The sequence below is a fragment of the Hippopotamus amphibius genome, chromosome 1 (genome assembly GCF_030028045.1).
Source record: "Hippopotamus amphibius kiboko isolate mHipAmp2 chromosome 1, mHipAmp2.hap2, whole genome shotgun sequence".
Classification (NCBI taxonomy): Eukaryota; Metazoa; Chordata; class Mammalia; order Artiodactyla; family Hippopotamidae; genus Hippopotamus; species Hippopotamus amphibius.
Window position 1 is genome coordinate 210,707,352 of NC_080186.1, and position 18,612 is coordinate 210,725,963.

Genomic DNA, 18,612 nt, shown 5'->3' on the forward strand with positions numbered 1-18,612 from the left:
CAAATAGCCCTGAATTCAAGTTCTGAATCTTCTGCTTATACTCCATGATTTTGGGTAAGTTACTAACACTCTCGTTTCCAGTAGCTATTTAATAGTGAAAAGCAGTACAATGAGAATTGAAAAAACAATGCATATGAAATACAGCTCAGTGATATACAGTATTTTCAGTACTCAATATTTATTATTAAAATTTCTAATTCAAGCTTTCTACCAGTGTTCTCTTCCCGGTTTCATTTCATTAGTAGTAAAAAAGAAAAGTATTTAAAGTTCTTGGACTTGGAAATTATAACCTGGGTTACTATTATAGCTGTGTACAACTGCATGCTCACAGTGAATTGTCCTATAACTTATTGCTATGTGCTCTGAATCATTACTTAGAAATATGTTTTACCTCCCAAGTAGAACAGTAGGTTTCTGGAAGGCAGAGCCAGTATCATATTCAACTTACTAATTCCCACAATATTTCCACTGTGCCAGCTTCAGAGTAGACCCTTGAGGGAGGCTGGTTGACCAAATGCATGAACAATGCCCCCATTTCCTATTTAGAAATACACTTTGAAGAGAAGTGTCAACAATCTCTTTAAACATGGGTGAGTGGGCTAATTAACACCTGAAATACATTTAATACTTACCATGACAACAATATCTGATGTTTGTCAATATCTAGAGTGTCAGATCTCGTAATAAAACCAGAGGAAAAGATGTAATCCTGACCAGGAATGGGTCTCCTGCATCCTGATTTCCTATCCAAGGCAGATACTCAAAAGTCTAACTCTTTGTGCCATACTTTATCCTTATAAAAGTGGACTTTTTTTTGAGGAAGGGGAGGAAACAGTTCTTCATCTATATAACAAGTACACTCATCACTTGCTCAAGTAAGACTGTCACTAAGACAAGGCTAGGGAAGGAAGCCAGTGCATTAAAAGTGCAAGGGAGAAATCAGTCATATTTTAAATATATTTACATAAATATGTTTAAATAAGTTGCCAACATTTAAAAATGGGAGTGCTCACACTAAGTGCCAGATCTCGGTCTTCTTTTGGAAAAATCAGACCTAGCAGCTTGAGGTCCATATTCTAGCTGGCCAATCATTAGCAATAAGCAGGTAGCAGCCTCTGGCCTTGGCTCTGTGTGCTCCAGCTTAACGCTGGCCCCACTTGGCCTCTCATCCATTCCCACTCCATGCCTGTTCCCTGTAGCCACCGGAGTTTGCACCTCAAATGCCCAAAGTTCTGACTTCAGAACTATACTCCCACTGCCTCTTCCTTAGAGTCCATGGACATCATTCCATTTCTCTAATTTTCATAGGTCTGTGCTCATGGTCATGGTTGTTAAAGCACACCAATTTGCCTTCTTTGATTTTAATAAATGAAACTTTATGAAGCTTTTGTTTTTAGCACTACTCCGACCCCCATTTTTATTCTTCTGCTCTTCTGTGTGGGTCTTGTAAGCGTTATCTGTTAGTGATAACAAGTCTGTCTGCATAGAAAGACCTGGGAGAGATGAGAGCCCGCGCCTATATTTAGTCTTCTATTCCAGGGAAGTCAATGAGAAGAGGAAAAAAGTCATTGAACAATCAAGTCACAGCTCACTGAGGCTGTTTAATTGCCTGGGAGACACAAGAGACAAGGTCAACAGGATTCCTACCCATGAGAAATGTCTGCAGAGGGGATAAGGGTCATGGCAGTGATAGGCTGCCTCAGAGAAAGAGAGAGCCAAGGGTCTAGTAAACAGATGCTTCGCATTCTCCCTTGATCTTGGGGAAGCTCCACTGAGCAAAGGGTGACTTAAGGGTGCAGACCCAGTGGTTTGTCTTCCAGTTTTCGAATTAGTTACCCTAGACAACCAATTGTCCAGGATACCTCAGCCACAAAGTAGATGTAAAGAGCATTGTCTATCATGTTGCTACGGAGTACTTTCTCAAAGGAGGAATCGCTGTAATGCTGAGAGAGATATCATGGTTTAAACATGAAGTGTCATGAATTTGCTTCGCAGGAATAATAGTACCATGTGAATATACCACCACCATGTGACTGGGTTCCTGCACCCAGACTTGGCTAAGTTTTTTGTGTCATTGCTCCAACAGTATTGCTGTTCTCTGCCTGGTGAACCCCTTCCTCCTTGATCTAAAACAGACTGCACTCTCCATTCCCTTTCTCATGTTCTCTCTTCATCACAGCACATCTCACCGTTGTATATGTACATTTGGGCATTGCCTTTCTCTGCCTTCATAATGTAAGCTCCAGGAAAGCAGTCTTTCATGTTTTGTTCACTGCTGTATCCATAATGCCCAAGACACCCAGTAAATATTTGTTGAATGGATGAATATGTCCATTTTGTATGTAATTAGGGGCATATTATACACTACTTGATACATTTAAAATACAATTTATTGGGATATATGTGTAAATACAGCTGATTCACTTTGTTGTACAGTGGAAACTGGCACAACAGTGTAAAGCAATTATACTCCAAAAAAGATTTGAAAAAATAATACAGTTTATCTCAGAGAATGTTCTGAATCAGCCAATACAGTTTGTGTTATTTTTAACAGCTGCATAGTTTTCCCCTAGATGAATATAGCATCTTTTATTTCACCAGTTCCTGTGATAAGCTTTTAAGGTGTTTCCAGATTTTTGCTATGAGAAATAATGCTGCAAACAGCCTCCTTGCCATTTGTTTTGGGTGGCATTTGTACCAATATCTATATGATAATACCTAGAAGAGGAATTGCTGGGTCAAAGGTATATGCATTTAAAAATTTTTTGACAGCTATTACCAAATCACTTTCTAAAGATGAACCTATTTACATATATGAGAGATCCGGTTTCCCCACAACTTGATCAACACAGACTTTCATTAAACTTTTTTATCTTTATGACTCTGATTGATGAAAAAATGGTGCAGAATATCATTGCTGTTTTAATTACTATTTCTTTAATTATGAATAAGACTAAGCAATTTTTCATATGATTTTAAGGCATTTATTTTTCTCTGTCAGCAGCCTGCACAAAACATTTGCCATTTTTTTCTTTTTTGATAGATTGTGGTCTAGATTTTTGTAAATTTCCTGGCATATCAAAATAGTTGTTAGCTCTTTGTCGCTCATATGTTGCTATTTTCCACATGTATTTGTTTTTGTATAAATAATTTAATTGTTATTAGTTAGATTTATCTATCTTTTCTAGTACGGCTTCTGGGTTTTACCCTTTTGGTAACCCTAAATTTGTCTTCTATGTCCATGAGTCTATTTCTGTTTGTAAATAAGTTCACTTGTATTGTTTTTTTCAGATTCCATATACAAGTGTGAAACTAGACAATTCTTAAAACAGTATGTCCCTCTCTAACTCATTTTATAGGTGTAGTAGGAAATACATGATTTGGTTAATGCTATAATTATTAAGACTATAGAATTAGATCAATATGGGCCCCAGGGATATATCTAACACCATTTATTTGTGGAGTTCTCATTTACTAAAGCCCTTTCACAGGTATTCACCCTTTTGATGTTTATAACTGCATATCCAACTAACAGATTTGGTGTCTAATAGATTTTGACACCAAATGTCTAAAAGTTGTGTCTTAACCTGGTTTTCTCAACTAGGAAATGCAACTCAAGCTTTCTGATTCCAAGCCTAGTGCTCCTTCCACTACACTACAGGTAATACCAACTCGGTAATTTAATAATAAAAAGATTATAACTTATATATTCTATGTGTTTATTACAAACTGTGTAATCTATAGACATAAACACCTCTTAAAATTCTTAAAAGACTGAGGTAGGATGTATATAGATACAGAAAAAAAGGCAATTTAAATGTAGATCTGCATTTACACCCTTTTAAAGATAATAGATCTATCCAGAGGCATTTCAGGGAAGCATAACAAATAAAAACATTACATGAAGATGCTTTGCAGTGACCACTGAAATAGAAACACCCCTGGCACATTCAGTGATAAGAACATGGCAGTCAAAAAACCCTGGAGAACATATACATAATATAAATGTATAAATGTATATATATGTAATTAACCATGTCTAGGCTACCAGAGGAAACTGGCAAACGTTCACTAACTGAAGTGGAGCTTGGCCAAGACATTTATCTCTACTTCTCCTTGTTCTGATTCCAAATCAGAGAGAGTACAGGCCTTGTGTTTTATGGTAAAGTACAGACCTATGCAACAATGAGCATGTTTTCTCATACCAGAGCCAGTAACCCCCAACAATGAGTGTTTGTGAGTCCTAACTGGTTTCTCTAGGTGGGTGGTGGAATAATAGCCTACTATAGTCATCCATTCTTTTCCTCAAAAGAACCATGTGTCTGGAGAAGTTCTGTTCAGTCACAGGGCAATATCCCATTTTAAATACGGTAACTACTGATGTTTGTCCATGAATAAAGTCAACAAAAATGTTTAAATCCCACTAGGAAAAAAGAGCTTAGTTATATGGCTGTTGGGTGACAGTATTGGTTGATCTTTGTGCTCTCAAGGCTCTGATGTTCAGTTACTGACCAAACATTAACCACAAAGTACTTAAGCATAATAATGTGAGGAAAGAAAGAACAATGACTATATCTTTAACATTAATCATATTCAGCCTTAAGTTAACTTTTTAGGTCCTTTCCAAACAATTTACAAGGGTGCAGATATAGGTATCTTAGGAAATCACAGGTATTTCCTTCCAGTTTGTAGGCACAGAGGAAAAGAGGAAACCTATGTCGATAAACATATATAAATCTAGGGGGATTCTTTTCAAACTTTAAATTTGAATTAAATTAAAATTCTTTTTAAACTTTAAATTAAAAGCAGGAAATACAATTTAGGGCTAAGTTTATATTTCTTTTTTTTTATCTACTAAGGAAAATAAAACAAAACTTTAAATTCTTGCACAAATCTTGAACGATTGTCTCGAATCTCATCCCTCTTCCCACACCCACAAGATTAAGGACTGTGGACTTCCTGCTGGAGGAAGTAATTGCTTAACCACTTTGGAATCCATGGAACCCTTTGCAGTTTAGTTGGGACAGGCACATAAAATTGTAATATCTTCTTTTCTTTACAGAGAACTCAGAACCAGAAGTCAGTCTCTGAGACCTTCTGCTTGATATGCTCTCACGTTCCAAGTTACATGTTCTCCAAATTGGAACAGATTTTATCTCAGAAAACTAGTTGTTGCTTCCATTGACGCCTTCCTATTTTTATATTAGACTCACAACATCCTAGTTTAGGTCTTTAGAGGAATATTTTCACTATAGGTTTGGCACAATTGCCAAGCAGTGCTTAAAAGAATTCAGGTCTCAGCTTTTAGGAGTCAAAAAGGAACGGAAAGTGAATCAATTAGATGTCAGAATTGGAGATGGAACAGATAATTAAAACTGGTTTTTCAAGATAAAGCGAGGAAGTAGGAGAGTCTAAAATATATCTCCAAGTGGCTGCGTCTACTCTGAGCTACATTCCCCCAAGTCACTCACTCAGTCATTTCAAAAATATGAGCTGAGCTCCCACTATGGGCTGGGCCCGAGCTAAAGCTCCGGATGCGAAGCGACCAGAGCTACACCCACAGCCCCTAAGGTTTGCGCTCATGGAATCTATCCGTCCTGTCAATGTCAATTGTTTGCCATGCTGGACGAACTCTTTATGACATCTGGAACGTGATTATCCTGTAATTGACTAAAAATGATCTTTAAAAAGTCAATATATGGATCACAGGATAAACTCGTCTCTTATTTCTGCCAAAAATGTTTGCTTGGAGTAAATCTTTACTTCTTTCCTGTCGCAAGGCAAAAACTCCTCCTACCACTTCCAAGAAGCAAGGGGGAAAAAAATTCAAGTGGTCTTTTATTTAATAAGAGTGTTTAGCACCGTCAGGATAGAAGTCGGGTCGGCTCCAGCAGCCACCCACAGCCTAAGCGTAGGGTGAGCCGCGGATCTGCCCTCCCCGCCCCGCCCCGCCCCGCCCCGCCCCGCCCGGGTCCCGCTGAGACTGAGGCCACGCCCCCACTGGGCTCCGGGCGGGGACCCAGGAGGCGCCCCGCCAGCCTCCGCGCTGAGCGACTGCGGGTCCAGCCGTGCAGCTGTCTCCGAGCCCAAGAAGTCACACCCGTCTCGGGCCGGGAGCTGAAGTCCCAGCCCACGTGGCGGCGGCTGGTGAACCTCGGCGCTGCGGGAAGCGCCCGGGGAGGTTCTTCCCTCCGCGCGGGCTGAGGAGTGCAGAGATGCCCCCAGCCCCAGCCTAACGGGATGGTTCCTCCGCCTTCCCTCCCAGCACGCCGCTTCCGTAGGGTTTGTTATCGCTCTTGGGATTAAGACAATGGCTTAAAAGGAGACACGAAATTTAGTCCAAAATCTTGAAAGGAAGCCGGCCGGTCCGCTCCCGGCTGTTTCCGTGTATGTGCCCCATTTCTGTTCCTTTTTTCTTTCCCTTTCTTCCCTCTGCCCCTTTCCTTCCCTTCTTTTTTCCTCCCGGCGCCCTCCTCCCAAATTTCCACGTTCGACAAGCGTTGTGAAATTGAGGAAGTTTAAACCTTGGATTAGGGTCCCTTCTTAGGCAATGGTCTGGGGCGGGGCCCTAGCATTGGGTTCTAGTGGTCGTGGGCCTTAATAAAATTTCCGAAAGTAAGGCATTCTGTATGATCTTCCTTAAAGTGACGCCCAAGATTGAGCACCAAGTGCCCCCCCACCCCCATCCTCCTTGAAACCTGGATTCTCCCTTGGCCACGTGTGTGACTCCACCAGACTGCAGGCTTGACTCAGGGAGCCGCGCACTCCCAGCTGCCTGGCAGAAGGCCCTTCGGCCCTCTGCACAGGCAAGTCTATTTCCTGGGCTCTCCAAACCCCTAGATTTACGTCGCAGATTCCGAAGTAGAAAACTAACCACTAAAGGGGAAGCCAGGGTCCTCCATCCTTGAATACAGGGCTGTGAAAGCGGCTGATTCGGTTGAGGATGGGGGGGCGGGGCCCGTTTTCCTCCACCTGTGCTGGATTTCTCCATCAGGGGGCGCCCACACCCACCACAAAACTCCCTATTCCTAGACATCTGGGTTTTGCAAGCTTGAAGCACTCCAACTGGGGGCAGATCCGAAGGAGCGCACCGCCTCCCTCGCTCCTCCCTCCTTGCCAGCCTCCGCGGACAGGGGAGGCAGGGATTTCACACTAGCCATTCATTTGTCAGCCTTGGGGGAGGGGACGCAGGAGCGAAAGAGGCCGAGGCTGGGAGAGGGGAAGAGAGGCAGAGAAGATGGAGACAGAGGGGGAGAGACAAAGATGAGAAACGGGACACACATAGCGAGACTGTCTTTCCGCCTGTGGGTGTGCACACGGCGGGACAGCTCTCCAGGCGCCGCGTTAGATTTCTCTTCCCTTCCGTAGCATCTCCTGGGGACTTGCAAGACTTGCTTAGGGCGCAGCTGGATCCGAGAGCAAATGGTTTAAGCTATGACACTAGTTTTCTACCTCGCTTTCCGCTGCCTGACCCCATTGACTGCTCGACGCCCAGTGACACAGATAGTGAGCCTGGACAACCCTGATGCCCCCCAGCCCGCACGCACCAGGGATGCGGCCCGCCGGCGCCCCCGCCCCCGAAGGGCGGTGGGGCGCTCCAACCCAGGGCGTCCCCCGGAGCTGCAGGCATTCGCTCTCCGCAGCCGCAAGATCAGCCAGTAAAGTTGCTCAACTAGGGCCAAGAGCTGGGAGGGGGTGGGGAAATGGAAGGAAAAGGAGGACTGCCGTAGTCCGGGCGAGAGGGCTGGTCCTAGAGGCCCCAGATACGGGTCCCCGCGCCACCTTTGTCTGAAGAGCGCTCTGAGCGCTGGTCTGCTCGTTGAGACGCGAGCAAAAGCCTCCACTTCGCTTCTCAGGGTGAGATAAAATTCTTGCTCATCCCTACTGATTCCGAGCAGGCTTTTCCCGCCCTGGCGCCCAGCAGACCTCCACGGCGCTCCAAACACCCCACCCCCATCCCCTGCTCCCTCCCGGCAGGCTCCGGCGCACCGCGCGTAGGACAAAAGAACCCAGGGGCACCAGAGAGATACTTGACAGCCCCCAAGTTGCCAAAGAGACGCGCGAACCAGGGACTCTGCACCTCCCCGACCAGACCTCCCCCCAGACCGCCCGCGGGCTGAGGGGGTCACGTCCGCGCAGGTCCCGGATCGCCCTGTCAGGAACTGCCCGGGAGCAGCTTTCCAGGAACGCCGGGCACTGACCACACACCAGGGGACGGGAACCAGGTGGCCTGCACCAAGGCAGCTTCAGGGACTTGTATGTCGGCAAGTCTCGGGAGTCCCCATTCAAACTTTTGCCTCGAGCAGGTTAACAAAAAAGAAAAAAAGAAAAAAGAAAAGAAGAAAAAAAAAAAAAAAGGATCAAGGTGCCACGGGTCCCTCCCTCCTCTCCAGCTCAAGATCACACGACATTTCTAGGGGTTCTCTGCATTCCCTTCCCTCCCTTCCCCCAATTCCATTAGCCCTTCTACCCCCACCCCACCCTGGGCTTCTTTTGTCTGGATCTTTTTCAGCACCAAGGTCCCTCTATTCCTCTCTCCAAACATCCTTCTGAAAGTTACCTGCATTTTTTACAGTGCATATAAATTCTCAACTTCTCAGAGCTAGTTCTCTTTGCCTTAATTAAAACCGTCTACCAATTACAACGTACTTTTTTCTAAACTCAATATTTTCCCTATAAGTTTTTCTTTTTCTTTTTTCTTTTCTTTTCTTCTTCTTTTTTTTCCTTTTAAAGGGGGAACAAAAGAAACGTGATTACCTTGAAAGGCGGCTTACTGCAGTTTGGGGGAAAAATTCACCTCAGCGCTGCGCGAATGGGCTCGGCGTTGCCGGGGCGGGTCACATAGGAAGCGCGGTGGCCTAGGGAAGGATGCGGGATGGTGCTGAAGGATGCGGAAGGATGCGGGACTGACCGCAGATCTTGGTCCCAGCGCCTGTCCACAGCACCTAATGTTCGCGGCTGTTGCGCCCGCCCGCCTGGAGTTCCTCCCCAGAAAGGCTCGGGGCAGCTCGCCTGCAAGTTCAAATGCGGGTTGTGACACCCATCATCATTATATCACTGTACCGTCAGCACCGAGGAGGAGACTCAGCGAGGAGGAGGAGGAGGAAGAGGAGGAGGGTTCATTCACAGGCTCCTCAAGCGCTCCGCAGCTTCAGCCACTCCTAAAAGCCCAGGCTTGGAAAGCAGGCAGAGGGGCGGAAAGGCAGCTCCCCGCGCTTGCGGTAGGGACCGCCTGCCTCCCTCCCCAGGCACTCCCACCTCTCGGCGTTTCTTCCTGACAAGAAGTACCAATCGGCTTGGGGACAGCAGCGCTCCCCATTCAGCGACTCACTAAGTAACATCGCGCTGTGCGCAAGGAAACCACTGCCCTCCCACCCCTCCCCACTCCCACTTCCCCTCCCCCCGTGCTGCCAGTTCTGGGTTAGGGGAAAGGAGCCCCCAGGCTCTTGTGGGGCAGGCCAGCACTAGACAATTGAGTACCGTCAGTTCTTCTTGGGAGCAAATGAAACTCTGTAAAATCAGCAAAGAACTTGGATACAGTGTGCTCACGCGGCCACCGAGCCTGCCTGTCCCATTTGAGAGAAGTGTCAGGCTCCTGGCTTCTGCCAACCTGAAAGAGACACTGAGAAAACGAGATCCTTCTGAGACCTAGAGGGAAAGTGTGAGAATTCCCCACCGCCTCTCCCGGGAGCTGCCCAATGGGGAGCCCAACGTCATTGCGCAATCTACAAAGACCCCGGTAATAATGGGCTGGACAGGAAATTCCCCGAAGCAAATCCCTTGTCGGATTCAAACAGATCCTCTTCCCCTGCCACAAACCTACAGAAGTCTAGATTCGGCTTTTTTCTTTCTCTCTTTCCCTCGATCTTTCAAAGTGTCCCTCGTGGTAGAATATTTAACAATTTTTCTGAATAACAGAGGTTCCTTGGATATATCAGTCACCATCCTTGTGGTCAGGAAATGCAACCATAATCTTTCACGAGTTTATGTGATTTTTATATCTAGCCAGGCCCAACCGACTATGTAAACAACATGAACACATGGAAGAGTCCCCTGCATTGTGTTACAAAAGACTTCCAATAGGATCTGACAGAGCAAGGGTCAACCAGTTGACACAAAGGATTTCTGCCCCTTAGAAAAGAGGGACTTTGTATCTTCCTTTTCTTTGAAGTCAAGTATGAGTTCATACAATGAGAACAAAATAAATCCAAGGCGCACATCAGCTTAACACTGGGAATAGTGGAGTGGAGAGCAAACTTTTCTTTTGACACAAATAGGAAGTATTCCAAATATGGAAAATGAGATAGTTCTTCTCTCTGAAGTCCCTACTTATAAAATTATATTAATGATGATTGAAGGAGAAAGTTCATTTTCGCTCTGAATTTCTTTGAGTAGGTTGGCTTAGGCTCATAGTTTAAAACTTGTAGCAGCCTAGACCCTTGTTATAATGTTTATTTTGCAAGTTGTATGTGTTCTGCATGATCATCGATTTTAATTAATAAACAGGTAGAAGATTTGTTAGGAGGATTTCAGTCCTCAAAACGTGCTTTATTTATTTATATTTATCTATCATCTATCTATCTATCTATCTATCTATCTATCTATCTATCTATCTATGAGCTCACTACAGGGAACGATATAACCATTAATTATAGGATTTGGAAATCAACTTATTTGTTTTCACGATTTATTTATTTTTAGTACAGTTATTATATGACCATTTCCAACACTGAGATTCCAGTCCATTAAAATATATTTAGAATAACGGAGTCATAGAACAGAATTGGAGTTCAACCTTTACATTTAACAGATAAGCAAACTAAGGCCCAGGAAGTGACTTTCCTAAAATCACATGATTAATAGCAGAGCTGTTACCAGCACACAACTCTTGACTCCTGGTTCAGTGGTCTTTTCAGTGCTCCTTGTAGCAACTTCATGACCAAAATGAGTTCACTCAGAAAGAGAGAAAAATGAAATAAAAGAGCCTTTATTGAAGTTTATGCCCCAGGTATTTGGTTAGATCTTTCTCTGAAACACTTGGAGATATGTATTATTATTCTTATTTTTAAATGTGAGTGAACCTAGTTGATTTCCAAAGAGTTTAACTGTCCTGCCCAAAGCCACTTTTCAAGTGGTAGATCTGCCATTCTGAAAAGCTTATTATCGCTCCATTACCCTACTCTCCCTTCATAATACACTCAAGTAAAACTTTTCTACAAAGGAGACCTAGAGCAGAAACAAGCAACTAATAGCAGATTAATATCCATTCTCAAGCAAATGTTAATGGTTAACATTCACTATAAATAATACCATCTGTACATGGTGGAACATGATTAAAATTATGGGTCAGCTACTCCTTACATCCTGAGATATTTTCCTTTATCTTGCCAAATGTTTTTCTCCAGCCCTCCAACGTTTATAGTTCCTTGTAATGTCCATAGACATTACAACCCTTGATCGAGTAGTTCTACAGGGCAAAGGCACTTTCTCAGGCAGACATAACTAGTCAGAACATGGACAATGTTGAAAAGATTTATACTGCATGACTTTTCTTTACTTTGGCTTGTAACATTATTATTTAGAAAATTAAACACTTCTTCAAGCTGTCAAATAACCAGAATGAAATGACACCCTTGAATATCTGCTTTCTTTCTTTAAGGCAGATTTCCCCTTTTAGCTATTTATAATAAAGAAGGAATAAAAAGGAAAGCATCCATGGTACATTCAGGACAAAACTACAGCTATATTATTTCTATGTAACTGTCCTTGAGGATGTCTTTATGTCTTTCTTTCTTTCTTTCTTTTTCTTTTCTTTCTTTTTCTTTCTTTCTTTTTCTTTCCCTTCTTCTTTCTTCTATTCTCTTCCCTCCCTCCTTTCTTTCTTTCTTTCTTTCTTTCTTTTCTTTCTTTCTTTCTTTCTTTCTTTCTTTCTTTCTTTCTTTCTTTCTTTCTTTCTTTCTTTCTTCCTTCCTTTCTTTCTTCCTTTCTTTCTTCTCCTTCTCTTTCTTTCATCAAGAAAAAGAGAATAAAAAACAGTTATTTCTTATTCTCCTATGTGTGCAAAACCATCAAAATTTCTTGAATGAGAAAGCATATATTTGTAGCTTTTATCACTAAAACATTTGTCCAGTACACTTGTCTGAATCAAGCAGTAGTGAAAATATCATTCCGTGCATCCCCCTTTAAGTCATGTCCTTGTACTGGGGATGTTCTGTATGTAAACTCCATGGTCCCAGGTGTAGATATAGCAAGCTCTTCATTCCCAGTGCTGGTGTCTATAAGACACCAGAAGCCAGAAACTTCATGCCTTGCTTCATTGCCTTGATATTGTCTTTAGGAACTTGGTTGAGGTCAGGGGCAGCCAGCCAAAGACTTGGAGAAGAAGGGTGTAGATATCAGGTAGGTCTCCAGGGAATTTCATTATCTTTATCTAAACCTCCTTCTGAGGTCCTTTAGGATCACATTTCAGTCTTCTTTTTTATTGATCAAGTAAAGTGTTCTTAGACATCGTATTATCTGCTGCTGCAGTAGGAATGACAAGGTTCCAGTCCCATCCACATTCAGAAAATAGAGTTCACATTTCATGTCCCTGATCTGGCTGATCCCAGGGACAATGAAGCACATATCCTCTCTGGATGGTAAAACAATGTGAAAGATTAAAAATTCACCTTTCATGAATTCCAAAGACCCCAGAAAAGGGAAGTCAGCCCTCTAAGACTGCTTTATTTAAAAAAAAAATTACTCTACAAATTAGGGAAAGACATTTTATCCAACACTTCAAATCTTCTTTGGTTTGTAGGAAATGCATAAGTATTCAAGAATATAGTCTCTGTTGCTTTCTTTAAAAAGTAAAAGAAATCCTACAAAAGGTAAAGTGATGGTGACAATCTCATTACACTTTAGCCTGAAGTATATAAATTATTCAGAGAAATTAAATACAGACAAATATCCTTAGAAAGCCATGAAAATTGTGATTTTTCCCAGAAATCAGATACCAAGCCTTTTCTCTCCAACCTCCAAATCAAAATGTTACAGTAAAATGTTTCTTTCAATAAAAGAGTTATTTTTTTTCTTTGCTGTAAATGTCCTGTTCATGGTTGGGTAGATTTCTCCAGAACTTAAATGGAAGACCATCTACATCATGACGGAACTATGCAAGCCAAAGCCAAGTTCCAACATAGAGTGATGGGAAAGGCTGGGCTGCCGAGAGGAGATGACTTCATTAGGGAGAAGAGAGCCTCTCTGAGTCGGTCCACACGGCATCCAAATGGCTTAGCACATCTGCACTCGCCCCGGGGAGGCTGTCCTGGAGCAGAGTAACAAAAATGCCATCATTTTTATAAAGGAAAAGATCAAGGCATAAATAAAGCAGTCCAACTAAATTGAGTCAAAGATAGCAACCTTACTCTTCTCCTTAGTCACTTTCTCAAACTGTTTTCTTTTCCTCCCCACAGACTGACAAATATAAGTGGTTTTTGTTTTGTTTTTGTTTTGTTTTTTATAAAGCATCTGTCTTGACTGAACCAAGACAAACGGAAGAATCTGGTTTCTGAACACAAGGAAGCGGTAGAGATCTTAGGATCTATGCGGCAGGGCAGAGAACAATGCAGAGGTTTTCTTAAGAGGCAGAACTTTAGCAGTTGCTGTGTATTTTCCATGAGTACCAGGCTCCATTTATTTAATTAGAGGACAATGGGACCCAGAGACAAGAAGCTTAATGAAAGCACCAAGGATGGGGCAAAAAGCCAACACAGCATCATTAGTGCCTCCTGTGAGCAAAGGTGGAAGCAAGACGGAAAACAAAGGAAGTTCTGCACAGTGAGAAGAATGTTTGGAGAACTCTAGTGCAGGTATCAGAACAGGGAGCAGAAGTAACAGCAGTTACTATTTTTATTCTATCAATAAGAAGAATTGCAGGACCAGCTGACTGTCAGGGACTTATTGCTCTTGTCACAAAATATGAGTGATCACATTTTAACCCCATGATACAAACGAGATCAAATATTTGCTATAACTCATCAAGAAAAAAGAAGAGAGGAACATCTATAAGACTCAGCAAATACTTGTCACAAACAGACTGCTCTCAATTTCATTTCTATTTTCTTTGTTCAGTTCCACAAACATTTACTGAGCACCTTTTATGTGCACTGTTTTAGACCTTAGGTATTCAGGCATAATTCAAAAGGTAAGAATTGCTTCCCATCCTAAAGAAGTTTATAATTTCTATAGAAAAAAATTAATTTATTAGAGTAGTCAAGCTTATGATCTACACAATGGCAAATGAACTTAGAGGGGAACAAAGTATTTGTGTGTGTGTGTCCATTTGTGTGTGTGGTTGGACCACTCAGCCATCTTTTAAAAACATGTTACCGACTACAAATGGATCAGGGAAGAATGGTAGCCCAACAAACCTATTTCCTTTACTGGAAAATCTCTTCACACACATATTCTACTGACATTGAATCCTGGGCATTAGCTTTGTTCTAGATGAAGAGATTGTGTTTCTTATTTTCTCATAATAAAAATAGTTGGCTAGATGATATGTACTCAGAATTTATTTTAGGTTTCTGAAAGTCTTCCAGAGTTGATAAATCAAACCAAGGTTAAATGGTGGAAGGAAAGCATTAAATGTCATTCTAATAAGAAAAGAATTCAAGGAAATTGATCACTCCAAGGACACTAGGGTCTCTGGCTGCTGGACATGAGTATCAAATGTAGATAGAAAACTACAGAAAAGAACATTGTGCTAAAGACTCTTATTCTTCTTAGTCCTCAGAAAGTTGAAATAATTTGATGTTAAATATAGTACCCAATTTAAAGCTTCCCTCAAAAATGCTGTTGGGAATGTATAGTGGCCCTTGCCATCCCCTATTTCTGCAATTCCTTTGGGGAATGTTTATCTCTTTTTCTCTCTGTTGGTAGTTGCCTGTGACTACCTCTTTTTCCCATACCATCTCACACAGTATCTATCTCTTTTTTCCCCTACCTTTACTGAGATAGAAATAACACATAACATTGTATAAATTTAAGGTGTACAATGTGATGATTTGATACATGTATATACTGTGAAATGTTTACCGCAATAAGCTTGGTTAACACATCCTTTAACTCCCATAGTTACCATTTTGTTATTGTTGTTATGGTTAGAATATTAAAGCTCTACTCTAATAGCAACTTTCAAGCATACAGTACAGTATTTTTAACTATAGTCACCGTGCTGTACATTAGATCCCTGGCACTTACTCATCTTATAACTGAAAGTTTATATCCTTTGACAAATCTCTCCCCATTTTCCCCACTTCTCAGCCACTGGCAATCCCTATCCTACTCTCAACATAATGAAAAGGCCATATATGATAATCCCAGAGCTAACATCATACTCAAAAGTGAAAGGTTGAAAGCTTTCCCACTAAGGTCAGGAAAGGTACCCACTCTCACCACTCTTATTCAAAATAGTACTAGGAGTTCTAGCCATGACAATTAGGCAAGAAAAAGAAATAAAAGGTACACAAATCAGAAAATAAGAGGTAAAATCGTTTCAGTTTGTTGATGATACAATCTTGTTTATAGAAAATTCTAAAGACGTCATTAAAAAACTGTTGCATTAATAAACTAGTAAAGTTTCAGGATGCAAAATCAATGCACAAAAATCAGTTGCATTTCTACACAGTAACCACTATCTAAAATAGAAATAAATAAAACAATAGCATCAAAAACAATAAAATACTTAGGAATAAATTTAACCACAGAAGTGAAAGCTTTATGCACTGAAAACTAAATGACATTGGGGAAAGAGATTGAAGAAGACACAAATAAATGGAAAGGTGTCCTGTGTTCATGGTTAGAAACGTTAATATTGATATTGTTCATACTACCCAAAGATATCTATAAATTCAATGGGATTTCTATCCATATTCCAATGGCATTTTTTAACAGAAACAGGAACAACACAATGTCTCTCTTAGCTTGGGTTCTCACTGAGACAAGCCCTGAAACATGGATGTGAATACAAGAAGTTTATTTGGGAGGCAAGGCCAAGAAACATCTACAGAGAAGCAGGGAATGAGACAGAGCCGGGAAGGAGGCTAGTGAAGGGTGCATTTCCAGCAGATGGCCACTACAAGCAACTGGAGCATCCCACCAAGAGTTGCTGAGAAACCGTGGAGAACATGAACTTCAGAGGTACCATGTCTGAGAGAGAGGGAGCAGGAGTATTTATACACCTGTCGTCGGCTGAGGGCATTTCCAAGGGGGTAAGTCTGCCACGTCTGCATGGGTGTAGGCATATTGGGCTCAGGCTACACGATGCTGGGTCTGCAATGAGAAGGTGCTCCAGCATATGCAGAAATAATAACAGTGAGGGGAGACAGGTGGGGTACCAATGACAGCTGCTGTAATTCTCAATATTCTAATCACCACCTGCACGGGCTAGGACTGCAGGACTGGCAACAACAGGTTTTCTACCTGGGTTGGGGTAAGATGAGATGATAGTCTTAGGATATCGGGGAGGAGTGTGAAGCCATCTGGCAGCTCCTCCTTCTTAGGCCACGTTCCACCCACACTGGCATCATGCCTGCTGTTACCTTTCCCACACCCAGTGCTGCCTTGTTAACAGGATCCCCAGCTTGAATCTCAGTGCCTCTTCTCCCTTCCACAAATCTAATTTGACTCCCTCATACATCTCAACTCCCAGGGAATCATAAATGAATCTTAAATTCATGGAAGTTATGGTCTAGAAGGACTATAAATTCACCTTCTGCAAAGTCCTCTTACTTTAGACACGTTGTCAATGGTGGAAGTTCTGTGAGAATAGAGCCTTTATGTGTCAGGGTCACGCTGTACATACAGTTCTTTAGCCCAGTGCCTGGGACACAGTAGGTACTCGGATATATGTGTTGAATAGATTTGGAATGAACACTCTGCTGAGTGTGTTCTAAATGCCCTGAGAAATAAGGAAGCTTGGGATAAAAATGCAGCAGGCAGGGAAGATTCCCCATACTTACCCAGCTTCCCTTTTTTGGGTCCATCTGTCCTCCCCATGTGCCATTGGCAGCCCTGACTCCACCTGGGCCCCAGTTCCAGGGGCTAAGAGAATCCCTTTTCCTCTTGCAGTTGAGGAATCCAAATCCCCAGCAAACCAAGAGGAACCAGCGGTTGTATTTTCATAAGGGAGTTGTAAACAATAATACCATTAATGTTGCACTCCTCAATGTACACTCTCATGAGTGGGCTCCACATGATTTAAATTCTTTGAGACAATGTATCCTGAGATCTAAAAGAACAATTTTACATTATTCATAAGTAGAGACTGGCACATCAGACTGTAAACAAAATAGAAGAGGATACCTCCTGTGGGAAAGATAATTGCATCCTTAGAAGGGGAAGGAGTGGAGAAGTAGAATGCTCACACCTGAGGAATAAGCCAGAGACTCGATTGTAATTGGGAATTTTTTCCTAACATGGCCCAGAGATGCCTGACGAAGACAGAAGGCATGGGTTACAAACAGAAGAACCTGAGGGAGGACAGTGTTAACTTGGGAACAGACGAGTAGATGATGCTTAGAAACCATTGGGAGAGGGAGTAGTAAAGAGCAGAGGTAAGCAGACAATTGGGCTGCTTAAAATTAGGTTATTTGGCAGACTACTCAGTGAGGTGAAAAAATAAAAACCTGGAAGTTATTGGGTTTTACTTTTCCAGTCACTACCGAAGCTACTATATCAAATGTCCCCTTCCCATGGAGAATAAACTTCTCGAATCTTGAGCAGATTTCATAACAATCTGTACGCTTTTCATTAATATATGCCGATTTTTACATAGTTTAAAACACTAATCTCTTAAGTGAATTAAGGCTTTCTTTCTATCAAAGCTTCTGTTTCTGTAGCTCAAGGGACATGAACGGGGGAGGGGAGGATGTCAGCTTTTATACTCGTCCTGCTCCTCTCTGATGCAGGCGCAAGACAGGGCCGGGCAGGCTGCTCTGGAACCCTGCTCGTGGTCTTTTCCTGGCTTCAGCATCTCTGTTATGAAGTGGCAGAAGTGAGGGTGAAGGAAAGGGACAAGATCCTCTTACTTTACTGGCTGCTGTTATAATCTTCTTTGCAATTCTGAAAGCTTCCCTGGATAACAGTGACTGACAGCCAATGCCCTTGGTGTGGCAGGTGTCCCAACACTGGCCACGGAGGACACGTGTGTACCTTCCAAGAGTCTATAAGGGACATCCCCCTGTGCAATTCGCTGCCCTAGGAGATGCAGCTGTGCTTCTTTCATCCTCTTCCACTCAATCTCAGTTTTAATGTGCCCCATAGCCCCTGGTGCTGTGGTCCCCTAGTCTGACAGGCCACCCTTGGGACACCAGCAAGGCAGCGTAGTGCAGCTACTTTCTGCTCTATCACTTAGCCCATCAAAATACCCCAAACCCTGATTCTTGCCAGACCACATAGTGGGAACACAGGCTACCCATACCCTCCCAATCGCTTCTCTCTAAAAACCTTTGCTCCCGTTCAGGTAGGTACAAGGAGGAGCAATAAATCCACTGCCTATGCTGAGTTCCACTTCTTATAGACATCCTGGATTTCTGTGAATTATTCTCTTGTGGCCTCCTTTTTATTTCT

The 18,612-nt window shown here is 42.5% G+C and overlaps 1 protein-coding gene across 2 annotated transcripts in view; it reads right to left on the reverse strand.

The window, feature by feature from the left end:
- VCAN (versican) overlaps window positions 1-9,034 on the reverse strand; it is a 103,590-nt gene extending 94,556 nt beyond the window's left edge. Inside the window, exon 1 of one of the 2 annotated variants that reach the window (XM_057739874.1) lies at window positions 8,758-9,034. The gene's annotated coding sequence lies outside the window, so the exon portion shown is untranslated. The remainder of the gene's footprint in view (window positions 1-8,757) is intronic. The other variant, XM_057739882.1, reaches the window with a different exon arrangement.
- Between the last annotated feature and the right edge of the window lie 9,578 nt (window positions 9,035-18,612).